The sequence below is a fragment of the Capricornis sumatraensis genome, chromosome X (assembly GCF_032405125.1).
Source record: "Capricornis sumatraensis isolate serow.1 chromosome X, serow.2, whole genome shotgun sequence".
Classification (NCBI taxonomy): Eukaryota; Metazoa; Chordata; class Mammalia; order Artiodactyla; family Bovidae; genus Capricornis; species Capricornis sumatraensis.
Genome location: NC_091092.1, coordinates 109,236,197 through 109,252,084, shown reverse-complemented (window position 1 = coordinate 109,252,084; position 15,888 = coordinate 109,236,197).

Sequence of the window (15,888 nt, the reverse complement as noted above, 5' to 3'; positions counted from 1 at the left end):
TTTTGAGAAGCATAAGCTGGAACAAGGAACTATCTGAAACTGAGCTGACCCCACACTGCCTGCAACAGCTCCAGAGAAATTCTTAGATATATTTTTACTGTTATCATTTTTAATTTTTTAAAAAATTTCTTTTATTTTTAAGTTCTCTACTACTCCTCTAATTTTCATTTTTATAGCCTACTATTACCATGCAAAAAAAGACCCTATTTTTAAAGCAAACTTCTATATATTTTTATAATTTTTGTGATTTTTTAAATTATTGTATCTTTGAGCGTCTAACCTCTACTCCAGACTTTTAACCTTTTCTTTTTTGTATTTGTTATAAATTTTGTACCTTTAAAAATCTAATCTTCAGTACCCATTTTTACTTAGGAGTGTGATTACTGGCTTGATTGCTCTGTCCCCCGTTTGACTCTCCTTTTTCTCCCCTAGGTCACCTCGATCTCCTCCCTCCCCTTTCTCTTCTCTACCCAACTCTGTGAATCTCTTTGGGTATTCTGGACTTTGGAGAACACTTAGGGAACTGATTATTGGCTAGATCTGTCTCCTTTTGACCTCCACCCCCCCCCCCTTCTCCTGGTTACCTCTATCTCCTTCCTCCCTCTTTTCTTCTCTATGTAACTCTGTGAACCTCTCTGGGTGTTCCAGGCTGTGGAGAGCACATAGAGATTTGATTACTGGCTAGACTGCTCTCTCCCCTTTTGATTACCCCCTTCTCCTCCTAGTCACCTCTATCTCCCTCCTCCTTCTTCTCTTCTCCATGTAATTCAGCAAACCATTCTGGGTGTCCCTCATTGTGGAGAACCTTTTCTCCATTAACCTAGATGTTTTATCATCAGTGCTGTATGGATGAAGAAGTCTTGAGCCTACTGTAAGAATAAGACTGAAAACCAGAGGCAGGAGGCTTAAGTCCAAAACCTGAGAACACCAGAAAAATCCTAACTCCAGGGAACATTAATTGATAAGAGCTCATCCAAAAGTCTCCATACCTACACCAAAACCAAGCTCCACCAAAGAGCCAACACATTCCACGCAAGAGCAAGACATACCACGCAAATTATCCAGCAATGCAGAAACATAGACCTGAGCTTTAATGTATAGGCTGCCCAAAGTCACACCAAACCAATAGACAGCTCAAAACTCACTACTGTACACTTCACGGTGCTCCAGAGAGAAGAAATCCATCTCCACCCACCAGAACACCCAGGCAAGCTTCCTTAACCAGGAAACTTTGACAAGCCACTTGTCCAACCCCACCCACAGGGAGGAACATCCACAATAAACAGGAACCACAAACATCCAGAATATAGAAAGGCCGCCCCAAACACAGTAATCTAAACAAGATGAAAAGGCAGAGAAATACTCCACAGGTAAAGGAACATGATAAATGCACACCAAACCAAACAAAAGAGGAGGAGATAGAGAGTTTAACTGAAAAAGAATTCAGAATAACAATAGCAAAAATGATCCAACATTTTGAAAATGAAAAGGAGTTACAGATAAATAGCCTGGAGACAAGGATTGAGAAGATGCAAGAAATGTTTAACAAGGACCTAGAAGAAATAAAAAAGAGTCAATCAATAATGAATAATGCAATAAATGAGATCAAAAACACTCTGAAAGGAACCAACAGCAGAATAACTGAAGCAGAAGATAGGATAAGTGATGTAGAAGATAGAATGGTGGAAATAAATGAAGCAGAGGAAAAAAGAAAAAAGAATTAAAAGAAATGAGGACAATCTCAGAGACCTCTGGGACAATGTCAAATGCCCCAAGATTTGAATCATGAGTCTCAGAAGAAGAAGACAAAAAGAAAGGCCATGAGAAAATACTTGAGATAATAGATGAAAACTTCCCTAAAACAGGAAAGGAAATAGTCATCTAATTGCAAGAAACCCAGAGAGTCCCAAACAGGATAAACCCAAGGCAAAACACCCAAGACACATATTAATAAAATTAACAAAGATCAAACAGAAAGAACAAATATTAAAAGCAGCAAGGGAAAAACAACAAATAACACACAAGGGGATTCCCATAAGGATAACAGCTGATCTTTCAATAGAAACTCTTCAGCCCAGAAAGGAATGGCAGGACATACTTAAAGTGATGAAAGAGAAAAACCTACAGCCCAGATTACTGTACACAGCAAGGATCTCATTCAAATATGAAGGAGAATTCAAAAGCTTTACAGACAAGAATAACCTCAGGGAATTCAGCACCACCAAACCAGCTCTTCAACAAATGCTAAAAGATCTTCTCTAGACAGGAAACACAAAAAAGGTCTATAAACTTGAACCCAAAACAACAAAGTAAATGGGATCATACTTATCAATAATTACCTTAAATGTAAATGGGTTGAATGCCCCAACCAAAAGACAAAGACTGGTTGAATGGACACAAAAACAAGACCCCTATATATGCTGTCTACAAGAGACCCACCTCAAAACAAGGGACACATACAGACTGAAAGTGAAGGGCTGGAGAAAGATATTTCGTGCAAATGGAGACCAAAAGAAAGCAGGAGTAGCAATACTCATATCAGATAAAATAGACTTCGAAATAAAGGCTGTGAAAAGAGACAAATATGGACACTATATAATGATCAAAGGATCAATCCAATAAGAAGATATAACGATTATAAATATATATAAATATATATATATATGCATCCAACATAGGAGCACCGCAATATGTAAGGCAAATGTTAACAAGTATGAATGGGGAAATTAACAATAAAACAGTAATATTGAGAGACTTTAATACCCCACTCACACCTATGGATAGATCAACGAAACAGAAAATTAGCAAGGAAACACAGACTTTAAATGATACAATGGGCAAGTTAGACTTAATTGATATCTCTAGGACACTTCACTCCAAAACAATGATATTCATCTTTTTCTCAAGTGCACATGGAACCTTCTCCAGGATAGATCACATCCTGGGCCATAAATCTAGCCTTGGTAAATTCAAAAAAATTGAAATCATTCCAAGCATCTTTTCTGATCACAATGCAGTAAGATTAGATGTCAGCTACAGAAAAAAAAAAAAAAAAGAACTATTAAAAATTCCAACATATGGAAACTAAACAACACACTTCTGAATAACCAATAAATCACAGAAGAAATAAAAAAGAAATCAAAATATGCATAGAAATGAATGAAAATGAAAACAGAACAACCCAAAACATATGAGACACTGTAAAAGCAGTGCTAAGGGGAAGGTTCATAGCAATACAAGCTTATCTCAAGAAACAAGAAAAAGTCAAATAAATAACCTAACTTTACATCTAAATCAACTAGAAATAGAAGAAATGAAGACCCCAGGGTTAGTATAAGGAAAGAAATCATAAAAATTAGGGCAGAAATAAATGCAAAAGAAACAAAGGAGACCATAGCAAAAATCAACAAAGCTAAAAGCTGGTTCTTTGAGAAGATAAATAAAATAGACAAACCATTAGCCAGACTCAGCAAGAAACAAAGGGAGGAGAACCAAATCAACAAAATTAGAAATGAAAATGGAGAAATCACAACAGACAAAACAGAAATACAAAAGATCATAAGAGACTACTATCGGCACCTATATGCCAATAAAATGGACAACTTGGAAGAAATGGACAAATTCCTAGAAAAGTATCACTTCCAAAACTGAACCAGGAAGACATAGAAAATCTTAACAGACCCATCACAAGCACAGAAATCGAAATTGTAATCAGAAATTTTCCAAGAAAAAAAGCCCTGGACCAGGCAGCTTTATAGCTGAATGCTACCAAAAATTTAGAGAAGAGCTAACACCTATCCTACTCAAACTCTTCCAGAAAATTGCAGAGGAAGGTAAACTGCCAAACTCATTCTATGAGGGCACCATCACCCTAATACCAAAACCAGACAAAGATGCCACAAAAAAAAGAAATCTAAAGGCCAATATCACTGATGAACATAGATGCAAAAATACTTAATCAAATTCTAGCAAACAGAATCCAACAACATGTTAAAAAGATCATATATCATGACCAAGGGGGCTTTATCCCAGGGATGCATGGATTCTTTAATATCCGCAAATCAATCCATGTAATTCACCACATTAACAAATTGAAAGATACAAACCATATGATTATCTCAATACATGCAGAGAAAGCCTTTGACAAAATTCAACATCCATTTATGATAAAACCCTTCAGAAAGCAGGCATAGAAGGAACAAACCTCAACATAATAAAAGCTATATATGACAAACCCACAGAAAACATTATCCTCAATGGTGAAAAATTGAAAGCATTTCCCCTAAAGTCAGGAACAAGACAGCTATGCCCACTCTTACCACGACTATTCAACATAGCTTTGGAAATTTTAGCCACCGCAATCAGAGAAGAAAAAGAAATAAAAGGAATCCAGATTGGAAAAGAAGTAAAACTCTCACTGTTTGCAGATGACATGATCCTCTGCATAGAAAACCCTAAAGACTCCACCAGAAAATTACTAGAGCTAATCAATGAATATAGTAAAGTTGCAGGATATAAAATAACCAAACAAAATTCTTTGCATTCCTATACACTAACAATGAGAAAACAGAAAGAGAAATTAAGGAAACAATTCCATTCACCATTGCAATGAAAAGAATCAAATACTTAGGAATAAATCTACCTAAAGAAACAAAAGATCTATATATAGAAAACTATAAAACACTAGTGAAAGAAATCAAAGAGGACACTAATAGATGGAGAAATATACCGTGTTTGTGGATTGGAAGAATCAATATAGTGAAAATGATTATACTACCCAACATAATCTATATATTCAATGCAATCACTATCAAGCTAACAAAGGTATTTTTCAGAGAACTAGAACAAATAATTTCACAATTTGTATGGAAATACAAAAAACATTGACTAGCCAAAGCAACCTTGAGAAAGAAGAATGGAACTGGAGGAATCAACCTGCCTGACTTCAAGCTCTACTACAAAGCTACAGTCATCAAGACACTATGGTACTGACACAAAGACAGAAATATAGATCAATGTAACAGAATAGACAGCCCAGAGATAAATCCACGCACCTATGGACACCTTATCTTTGACAAAGGAGGCAAGAATATACAATGGCGAAAAGGCAATCTCTTTAACAAGTTGTGCTGGGAAAACCGGTCAACCACTTGTAAAAGAATGAAACTAGAACACTTTCTAACACCATACACAAAAATAAACTCAAAATGGATTACAGCTCTAAACACAAGACCAGAAACTATTAAACTCCTAGAGGAAAACATAGACAAAACACTCTGACATAAATCACAGCAGGATCCTCTATGACCCACTTCCCAGATTAATGGATATAAAAGCAAAAATAAACAAATGGGACCTAATTAAACTTAAAAGCTTTTGCATAATGAAGGAAACTATAAGCAAGGTGAAAAGACAGCCTTCAGAATGGGAGAAAATAATAACAAATGAAGCAACTGATAAAGAATTAATCTCAAAAACATACAAGCAGCTCATGCAGCTAAATTCCACAAAAATAAATGACCCAATCAAAAATGGGCCAAAGACCTAAACAGACATTTCTCCAAAGAAGACATACAGATGACTAACAAAAACATGAAAAGATGTTCAATGTCACTCATTATCAGAGAAATGCAAATCAAAACCACAATGAAGTACCATCTCATGCTGTTATCAAAAAGTCTACAAACAATAAATGCTGGAGAGGGTGCAGCGAAAAGGGAACCCTCTTACACTGTTGGTGGAATGCAAACTAGTACACCCACTATGGAGAACAGTGTGGAGATTCCTTAAAAAACTGGAAATAAAACTGCCTTATAACCCAGCAATCCCACTGCTAGGCATACACACCGAGGAAACCAGAATTGAAGGAGACATGTGTACCCCAATGTTCTTTGCAGCACTGTTTATAATAGCCAGGACATGGAAGCAACCATCAGCAGACAATTGGATAAGAAAGCTGTGGTACATATACACAATGGAATATTACTCAGCCATTAAAAAGAATACATTTGAATCAGTTCTAATGAGGTGGATGAAACTGGAGCCTTTTATACAGAGTGAAGTAAGCCAGAAAGAAAAACACCAATATAGTATACTAATGCATATATATGGAATTTAGAAAGATGATAATGATGACCCTATATGTGAGATAGCAGAAGAGACATAGATGTATAGAACAGTCTTTTGGACTCTGTGGGAGAAGGTGAGGGTGGGATGATTTGAGAGAATAGTATTTGAACATGTATATTATCATATGTGAAACAGATCACCAGTCCAGGCTTGATGCATGAGACTGGGTGCTCAGGGCTGGTGTGCTGGGAAGACCCTGAGGGATGGGATGGGGAGGGGGGGAGGGGAGGGTCAGGATAGGGAACACATGTACACCCATGGCAGATTCATGTCAATGTATGACAAAAACCACTACAATATTGTAAGGTAATTAGCTTCCAATTAAAAAAAAAAATAAAGAACACACCTGCTAAAAGAGGAGATGTAAGAGATATGGGTTCAACCCCTGAGTAGGGAAAGATGCCCTGAAGGAGTGCATGGCAACCCACTCTAATATTCTTGCCTGGGGAATCTCATGGACAGAGGAGCCTGGTGGGCTACACATGGACAGAGGAGCCTGGCAGGCTACAGTCCATAGGGTCGCACAGAGTCAGACACGACTGAAGCAATTCAGCACAAATGCACAAAATTATGTTAAAGATATTTAGAAATTATTTTAGAAAATAAACTATTAATTGTTTAAATTGAAATCTGAGCTTTACCTGAGCCACACATCTTGTTGTTGTCTTGTATCTATGGATTACATACATAGCATGTGTTGTAAGAAATTTCAACTAATTGATTTATAATGTCATAGTTCTAATCATTTTAAAACTTCAATTAGATGTCAATAATAAAAATTACCAATTTTAGAAAGGTAATCTGGGAATGTAAGTGCACGATTTTTTGCCATAAGACATTAAATTGGAAAAAAATATGACCCCATTCTAAAAATGTATTCTATCTTATTTGATGAACTGTTTTTCAAGCATAGATTTAGGTTGAAATAAGAAAAATGACATTAGAATAATATTAGAAAGACCCTAAGGTTTTCCTTATTTTATTTTTTCTTATTTGTATTTTTCTGTGTGTGTGTGTGTGTGTGCATGTGTGTGTGTATACATATGTACTTATATGCCCTGCTGTAATTCTTTGTCAATAAATCCTAACTGATTGAAAAAAGCAAAACAATCTAAAACAACCAATATGAAATTAATTTTTAAAACCCATCAAAAATATAACATAAATTTGAAATGAATCATGACTCACCACAGAAACATGTATAGATTGGAAAACAAGTCTATGAGACTGTGCAAGTATGATACTCAAATTCTCCATTATCTTTTGCATAGAAGAAGAAAATGGATTTTATGCCATCTCATGGCAAATCTGAGGGCTGCTTACCATCAAGTCCAAATCTCATCTGTTTTCAATTTCACATTTTAAAAACACTCTGGAAAAAATATCTAAATGACTGTGAATGCTCATAACATTTGTCAAACCACTTTTGATACTTCTAAATTATCAAATCAATGCAAAGCAGTGCTTATTAATGCTACCCACTCCTTGGAAATTTTATTTTTTCATAAGCATTTATTTTAACTAAAGTAAATATGATCTGTTAAAGCTCTCAGGAGGAAAAGATTTTTATTTTCCCCATAAGTCAGTTAAACCACTGCAAATAGAAGCAATATTGTGACCTAATATGACCAATGATCAAAGTATTCACAGTGTTGACTAGTCCACAAGTCTCCATTTACTTAGCAATAAATTAGTGTAATCTACACTGCAATCTATGGTATTACTGTAGTCACAGTAAAGGCTAAAAGGCTAGCTTTGTTCCTTTTGCTAGATTCCTTAATTAAAAGATGAACTATAGTGTTTTAATAGCTTAGTAAAAGAATGAAAAGAGATCAAATTTAAATTGCCCCATGATCAATTTTGAATGTTTTATATTTAGAATTCCTTAAGGGACACAAAGGGGATTTCGCAGGTCATGCTATTGGTAAAGAACCTGCCTCCCCATGCTGGAGACTCAGGTTCAATCCCTGGGTCAGGAAGATCCCCTGGAGGAGAGCAGGGCAAGACACTCCAGTATTCATGCCTGGAGAATCTCCCTGGACAGAGGAGGCTGGTGAGCTACAGTCCATAGGGTTTCACAGAGTCTGACACAAGCAAAGCAACGTAGTATGCATGTGAGGGATACAAAAGCTGCATAGTACTTTGACACAGAACACTATTCACTTGGATTCAGCAAAAAAAAAAAAAAAAAAAAAATGGAGATTCTATTATAATAAAGGAATTAGGCTAAGTATTGTGGAAATGAATAAAAAGGTAAGAATCTTGCCTACATAGTGCTCATAGAATAGTATATTAGAAAAGTGTACGTAAAATGACTCTCAAGCAAAGTTTAATGGGATAAGGGATTTCTAATTGCTAATATAGGCAGATGATAGAAATAATTCTTTCACCTCCAGAAACTGCAAAAGGATTCATAAAAAAAGGTGGTACTTGAGGGACCTGTCAAAGACTGAAAACCCTTTGACAGAAGTAGAAGAAAGAGCTATGTGAAAAGATACATTTCAAAGTATAATTACTAAAAGGTACAGGTGTTTTCAAGACATAGTGAGTCATTCTCTATGCCTAGATTATCATGGGAAAAATGAAAAACAATGTTTTTAAGACAGATGGCACATCACATTTAGAAAATGGTAATTAATTGTGTATAGAGAAATGAGAGGAGAAGGCAATGGCACCCTACTCCAGTACTCTTGCCTGGAGAATCCCAGGGATGGGGGAGCCTGGTAGGCTGCTGTCTATGGGGTGGCACAGAGTCGGACACGACTGAAGTGACTTAGCAGCCACAGCAGCAGCAGAGTAATGAGAAAGCAATATAATTCAAGGAAGAAATGGATATTATCAGAATCCACCTCAAGATTATTCTCACACTAGTGCTTATGGAATGATGATATAAAAAGTAAATCCATTCCCCAGAAAAATAATCATAACTGGTGAAAAAAAATTTTTTAAACGATTTAAAGCCTCTACTCATAGGTAGAGGCCTATAAAAAAAGAAGCATAAAATTTATACTCTGAAAATAATATTACATTGTTGAAAGAAATTAAAAAACTAAATAAATGAAAAGACATCATGGGTCAGAAGACTTCACATTGTTAAGGTAATAATACTCCCCCAATTTATTTTTAACTAAATACAATACCCGTCAAAATTCCAGTTAGTTTTGCAGAATTTGACACACTGATCCTAAAATTATATGGACAGTCAAGAGACCCAGCATAGCAAAAACAACCTTGAAAACGTTGATAAAAGATGGAGGACTCACACTTTCATACTTCAAAATATAAAACAAAACTCTAATAATCAAGCAAGTTTGGTACTGGCATAAGGCTAGAGATATATATAGATCAGTGGAATATAACGGATAGTCCAGAATTAAATCTTCATATATACAGTTAATTGATTTTCAACAGCACTGCTAAGATAAGTCAATGGAGTAAAGCAGAATCTTTTCAACAAATGGGACTGACATGACTGAATATTCATATTCAAAAAATGAAGTATGACCCACCTCTCATATCATACAAAAATTTAACTCAAAATGGAAATGTAAGAGCTAAACTCTTATAAGAAAACATAGGGGTAAATCTTTGTGATGTTACATCAGGCAATAGCTTCTTAAATATGACAAAAATATCACAGCACAAGCAACCAAAGAAAAAGTAAATAAATTGGACTTTATAAAATTTTTTTAGAAAAGATTCATGCTTCAAAAAACATCATCAAGAAAATGAAAAGGCATTCTACAGAATGGGATGAAGTATTTACAAAGCATATATATATATATATATATATAATAAAGGGCCCATAATCTAGAATATATAAAAAATTCTTATAGATTAATAAGACATGCAATACAATTATAAATGGGCAAAATATCTGAATTAATATTTCTCCAAAGGAGATATACAATATAAGCTCTTGAAAAAAAGTTTACTGTCATTAACCATCAGAGATATGCAAATTGAAACAACAACAAGATACCACTTCACACAGACTTACATGACTATCATCAAAAAGACATAACAAGTGTTGGTGAGAATGTGAAGAAATTAGAACCCTCACACACTACTACTGGGAAGGTAAAATGGTGCAGCTGCTTTGAAATAATCTCACAACTCCTCTAAAACTTAAACATGAAGTTACCGTATGACAGAAATTCCATTCCTGGGCATATACACAAGAGATACACAAATGTATGCCACATAAAAAAGTATATGCAAATGTTTATAGTAGCCTTATTCACAGTAGAAAAATAAAATATTGTATATCTATGCAATGGAATACCATTTAGCAATAAAAATAAATGAAGTATTGATATATGCTACAACATGGATAAATCTTGAAAAGATCATGGTAAGTGAAATAAACCAGTCACAAAAGACCATATATTCTATGTAATCATTTATATGAACTATTCAGAATGGGCAAATCTACAGACAAAAAAATTTGTGGTTGCCAAAGCCTGAGGGAGTTGGGGGTAATAGGGAGTGGCTAGTAATAGGTGCAATATTTCTTTTAGGGATGATGACAATGTTTTAAAATTGATTGCTATGATAGCTGCACAACTAAGTGAATACACTAAAAGCCATTGAATTGTTCACTTTAAATGGGCTAATTATATGGTATGTGAATTATAATCAAAATAAAGCTGTTATTTAAGAAGAGTATATGCTACATCAATGTAGAAAGTGGAGGGGTACAAGCTTGACATAAGAGAGGCCATGAGGATAATAGTTTGTTTTTTTTTTTTCTGATGATACATACTGAAAATCTGATCCAGGAAAATCGAGAAAAACTAACATGTATTAGACTTATATTTCTAAAAAGATAAAATATGTTTCTTCTTTAAGAAATCAGAAATGAGTTTTTACCTTGGTTCAGTTCAGTTCAGTTCAGTTCAGTTCAGTTGCTCAGTTGTGTCCGACTCTTTGCGACTCTATGAATTGCAGCATGCCAGGCCTCCCTGTCCATCACCAACACCCAGAGTTCTCCCAAACTCATGTGCATCGAGTCAGTGATGTCATCCAGCCATCTCATCCTCTGTCGTCCCCTTCTCCTCCTGCCCCCAATCCCTCCCAGCATCAGGGTCTTTTCCAATGAGTCAACTCTTCACATGAGATGGCCAAAGTATTGGAGTTTTCTCCTCAGCATCAGTCCTTCCAATGAACACCCAGGGCTGGTCTCCTTTAGGATGGACTGGTTGGATCTCCTTGCAATCCAAGGGACTCTCAAGAGTCTTCTCCAGCACCACAGGTCAAAAGCATCAATTCATCGGCACTCAGCTTTCTTCACAGTCCAACTCTCTCATCCATATATGACCACTGCAAAAACCATAACCTCGACCAAACGGACCTTTGTTGGCAAAGTAATGTCTCTGCTTTTGAATATGCTATCTAGGTTGGTCATAACTTTCCTTCCAAGGAGTAAGCGTCTTTTAATTTCATGGCTGCAGTCACCATGTGCAGTGATTTTGGAGCCCCCCAAAATAAAGTCTGACACTGTTTCCACTGTTTCCCTGTCTATTTTCCTATAAAGTAACTGTTACTCACTTAGTTGTGTCCAATTCTTTGCAACCCCATGGACTGTAGTCTGCCAGGATCTTCTGTCCATGGAATTCTCCAGGCAAGAATACTGGAGTGGGTTGTCATTCCCTTCTCCAGGGAATCTTCCTGACAAGATCAAACCCTGGTCTCCTGTATTTCAGGCAACTTCTTTCCCATCTGGGCTATCAGAGAAGGAAAGAATCTGTGCCTCTCATGATAGTTGAAAGCTGAATTTCATCTTTTAACACTTTAATTTCTAAAATTCACAAAGTTTTGGTCTGTGATTATTGCATTATGATTCTGATGCTATAAAGGTTGAACTTCACACAACACAGATTTTGGTTGTGTTTCTTTTTTCAAGTCCAGAAATGTACCTAAAATTTCACAGTTAAGTTCTTTTCATTTAAGTATTCAAATAAAATATGAACTTGATATTTCAGCAAGAACAATATTTGCATGTTTCCATAGTGAAAATTAAGGGCAAAATTAGATAAAATTGAAGTTCAGAAAAGATGAACGGAATGTTGTATGCTTGGAATGATTTATAAAGAAATATTAAACAAGGATGACTAAATTTTGGAAAACTTGGAAAGCAGACAACTAAGTGGAAGCATAATTATATACAAATATCTGATAGATGTCAAAGGAAGGAAAAGCGACACACAGAAGCCAAGAATATACAGAAATAATTAATAATGCCATGTTGATTTTAAAAAGGAAAATCAAAATGAAAACTAAAAGAGGAAGGTAGTACAATAACCTGATATTGAAAAGGTTAGCTAGATAATAAGATATCAAAAATGTTCTTGTTATGTGTTGGTATAAAGAACCCAAATTATGGTAACAATTACCTTTGAGATACAACATTAACATTCTCCCTAATACTTTAAGAAACAAATAATGGGGCAAATGAGCAAAGAGATGGGACTCCAGGTCAATAAACACTTTTCAGAAATAGATTTTTGGAGATATTTTTAAACAATCTCAGCAGGTTTCTTTTCAATAGCCCTATCTCTTGATAATTGACTTCCATGACCAGAGTAGGATGGATGTAAGATGTTGATTTTCCTATCATAAAGCAATCTCTTTCATTTGAGTGAAGGGAGTTCTGGAAGCATTACTTGGACCACATGATGCGGATTTATTACATTTCAGTTGATAACTATAATAATTGGTGTGTGTAATTTCAGATGTATATCTCTCCTCATATAGAAAAAGTATACACCATATAACAAAGTGGGGAGATAGTGAGCTTTCAAAGGTATTTAAATATCAGATGTTTTCATAACTGTTCATTGACTGTAGGCAATTTGTCAATCATTTTTTTCTTCTTTAAATTAAAATGACATGTTGTTCTTGACCTAAGTGAAGATAAGTCTGCCTGTGCTTCATATAGCAGGGAATAATAATACCAGCTACAAGCAATGAGCACTATACTAAGTCAAGTTCTCATTGAATGATGGTCACATAAATTTTTATTCCTTTGCTTCATACTTTAAGCTTCTGACACACCAATCAGGTCATCCTGGTTGTGCTGACACATTTAACTCAACTGTATCAACTTGCAATCTTAACCTGCCCTACTAAAAACTTATTTAGAAAGAATATACTTCAAGGCTGAATCTTGAAGAAAAATTTCTGAAATAATTCACATGACAAAATTTATTTCATCTGGCAAAGAACAATCAAAATTTTATTATAGGAAGTCATAGTGTTTGTATCTTTAATTGCAATGGTTTGAGGATACAGCAAACTGTCTGACACAAAATGGGAACTTAACAAATGTGTGCTGAATAAATGAATCAATGAAAAACAGATTTTAAGATACAAGTTGCAGCATGGGTTGAATAATTACATCTAATATGTAATTTGTGTATTGGTATATTATTGACTATGGCAAAAGAAGAGCTATGCTGTCCCCAAGTTGTAAAACATCTAGCGCTGTATGCTAAGGAATTTAGTATTTATTTCATGGACTTTAAAGTAGATAAATATCATGAGTATTAGGGGAAAAAGAAAAATAGAATGGTATGATGTTAAGTGACAACTCTGTTTCAATAAGTGTGATCTATAAATTCTAATGATGGAGATCAGTAAAAATGTAATAAGGCAGAGATCTTCCTCAACATATGACAGGATTATGTCCTGACAAATCCAGTGTAAGTTGAAAATATTTTAAATTTAATATGCATTTAATAGATCTATCCTACCAAACAGCATAGCTTAGCCTAGCCTATACCTTTAGCAGACTTGGAACACTTACAATTATATTAGTCTATAGTTGGGCAAAATCATCTAACATAAATTCTACTTTTAAATAAAGAGTTAATTATCTCATATAATTTACTAAATATTATACTGAAAGTGAAAAACAGAATGGTTTATCGGTACAGAATGGCTTTATGTATACCAGTTGTTTACACTCATGACTGCGTGGCTGACTCAGAGCTGCGGCTCACTCCTGCTGCCCAGCATCATAAAAGAGTATCATATCACATATCACTAGCCTGGGAAAAGATAAAAATTCAAAACTTGAAATACAGTTTCTACTGAATGTGTTTTACTTCCACACCATCACAAAGTCGAACCATGGTAAGTCAGGGACTGTCTATGCTTCTTCAGTGACCCTTGAGAAGCTACTAATAGACTGACAAATTAGTGGAGACAAAGCAAGAAAAGATAAATCATATTTTCTGTTCTGGCCAAAACAGAGTAACAGGGATAAGAGTTACCCTCTGGAACGCCTTTAAATTTTTTTTTTTAAATTTAATGATAGGGAAATAATACAACATTTTGCAACACACTGGACATTATGGAGCAAAAACTGATCTCTGAGAGGCAGGAAACAAATGATGTGAGCCTAATGATTACTTCATATAACCTGAGTTTCAAGGCCTCAGCTCAGGGAGAGGGATTGCAGGCAGACCAGCAGTCTCACTAAATTGAGGAGAAAGGGCTGAGAGAATCTAGAGAACAAGATGGGTAGAGTTCTCAAGATAGAGAGAATGATTCACAGAGTGGGAACTCTGAAACTTTGCGCTTCCACAACTGTTTACCTGATTTATTGTTGTTCAGTAGCTAAGTTGTGTCTCTTTGTGACACAATGGACTCTAGCCTGCTGGATTACTGATCAGCTTATGTCTGTGAACACATTACTAGAGGCCAGGAAAGGACACACTTAGATGGATTATAGAAAATAGTGCCTAACACTCACATAGGGCCTGAAACACTGACTTTTCCTATCAGCCAATCTGTAAAACCAAGATTAATAAGGCAGTGGATAATATACATGGAAAGATCTTGCCTCAGTGGTAAATATTTAACCATTTATAATTAATAATGCAACAACATTATTTAATCATGTAACAGGAGACTGTTATATTTGTATCAAATCTTAAAAAAGACCTAAAAGGATCAAACTATTTCAAAGCAACCTAACAATACCTCAGAGAAAAGGTAAAAAATATTTGTAAAGGTACAAAATTATCCAGCACCCAAAGAAGTAAAATTTACAAAGAGGTAATAATCTCCCTTGTAATAAAGAAATGAAGCAATTAAAGCCAGCTCATAATTGACACAGATGTTAGAATCAGCAGAAATGGCCATAAAACAATTCCTATAACTACACTCAAAATGTTCAAAAAGTTAAGTTAGAGACACGGAATGCATTTTTTAAAGTCCTAAATCAAACTTCTAGAAATGAAAAAATTCAAAGTGTAAGATGAAAAAAAAAAACACAGCGAATGGCGTTTAATGACATATTAGACACTGTAGATGATTAGTGAACTTAAAGACTAAGCAAGAAATAATAAGTAATATAAAACACAAACAAAGAAAAAATTTTTTAAAAGCAGAGCATCAGTGAACTGAAGAAAACTTTGAACAATCTAATCTCTAGAATAGATACTCTAAAGAAGAGAGAGAAGCCAGGACATAAAACATGTTTGAAGAAATAATGGCAACTTTTCCCCAAATTTGATGGAAACTATAAATCCCCAGATCAAAGAACTTTGACACACTTTAAGCAAAAAAAACATAAAAAATGGCAAATCATATCATAAGCAAATTGTTCAAAAATGATGATAAACAGAAAACTTTTAAAAGAGCCAGAGGGAAAAAAGACATATTACATACAAAGAAACAAAAATCAGTATGAAATCAGACCTCTTATCTGAATAAAACAATTCAGAAAACAGTGGACAAGCTTCTTAAAGA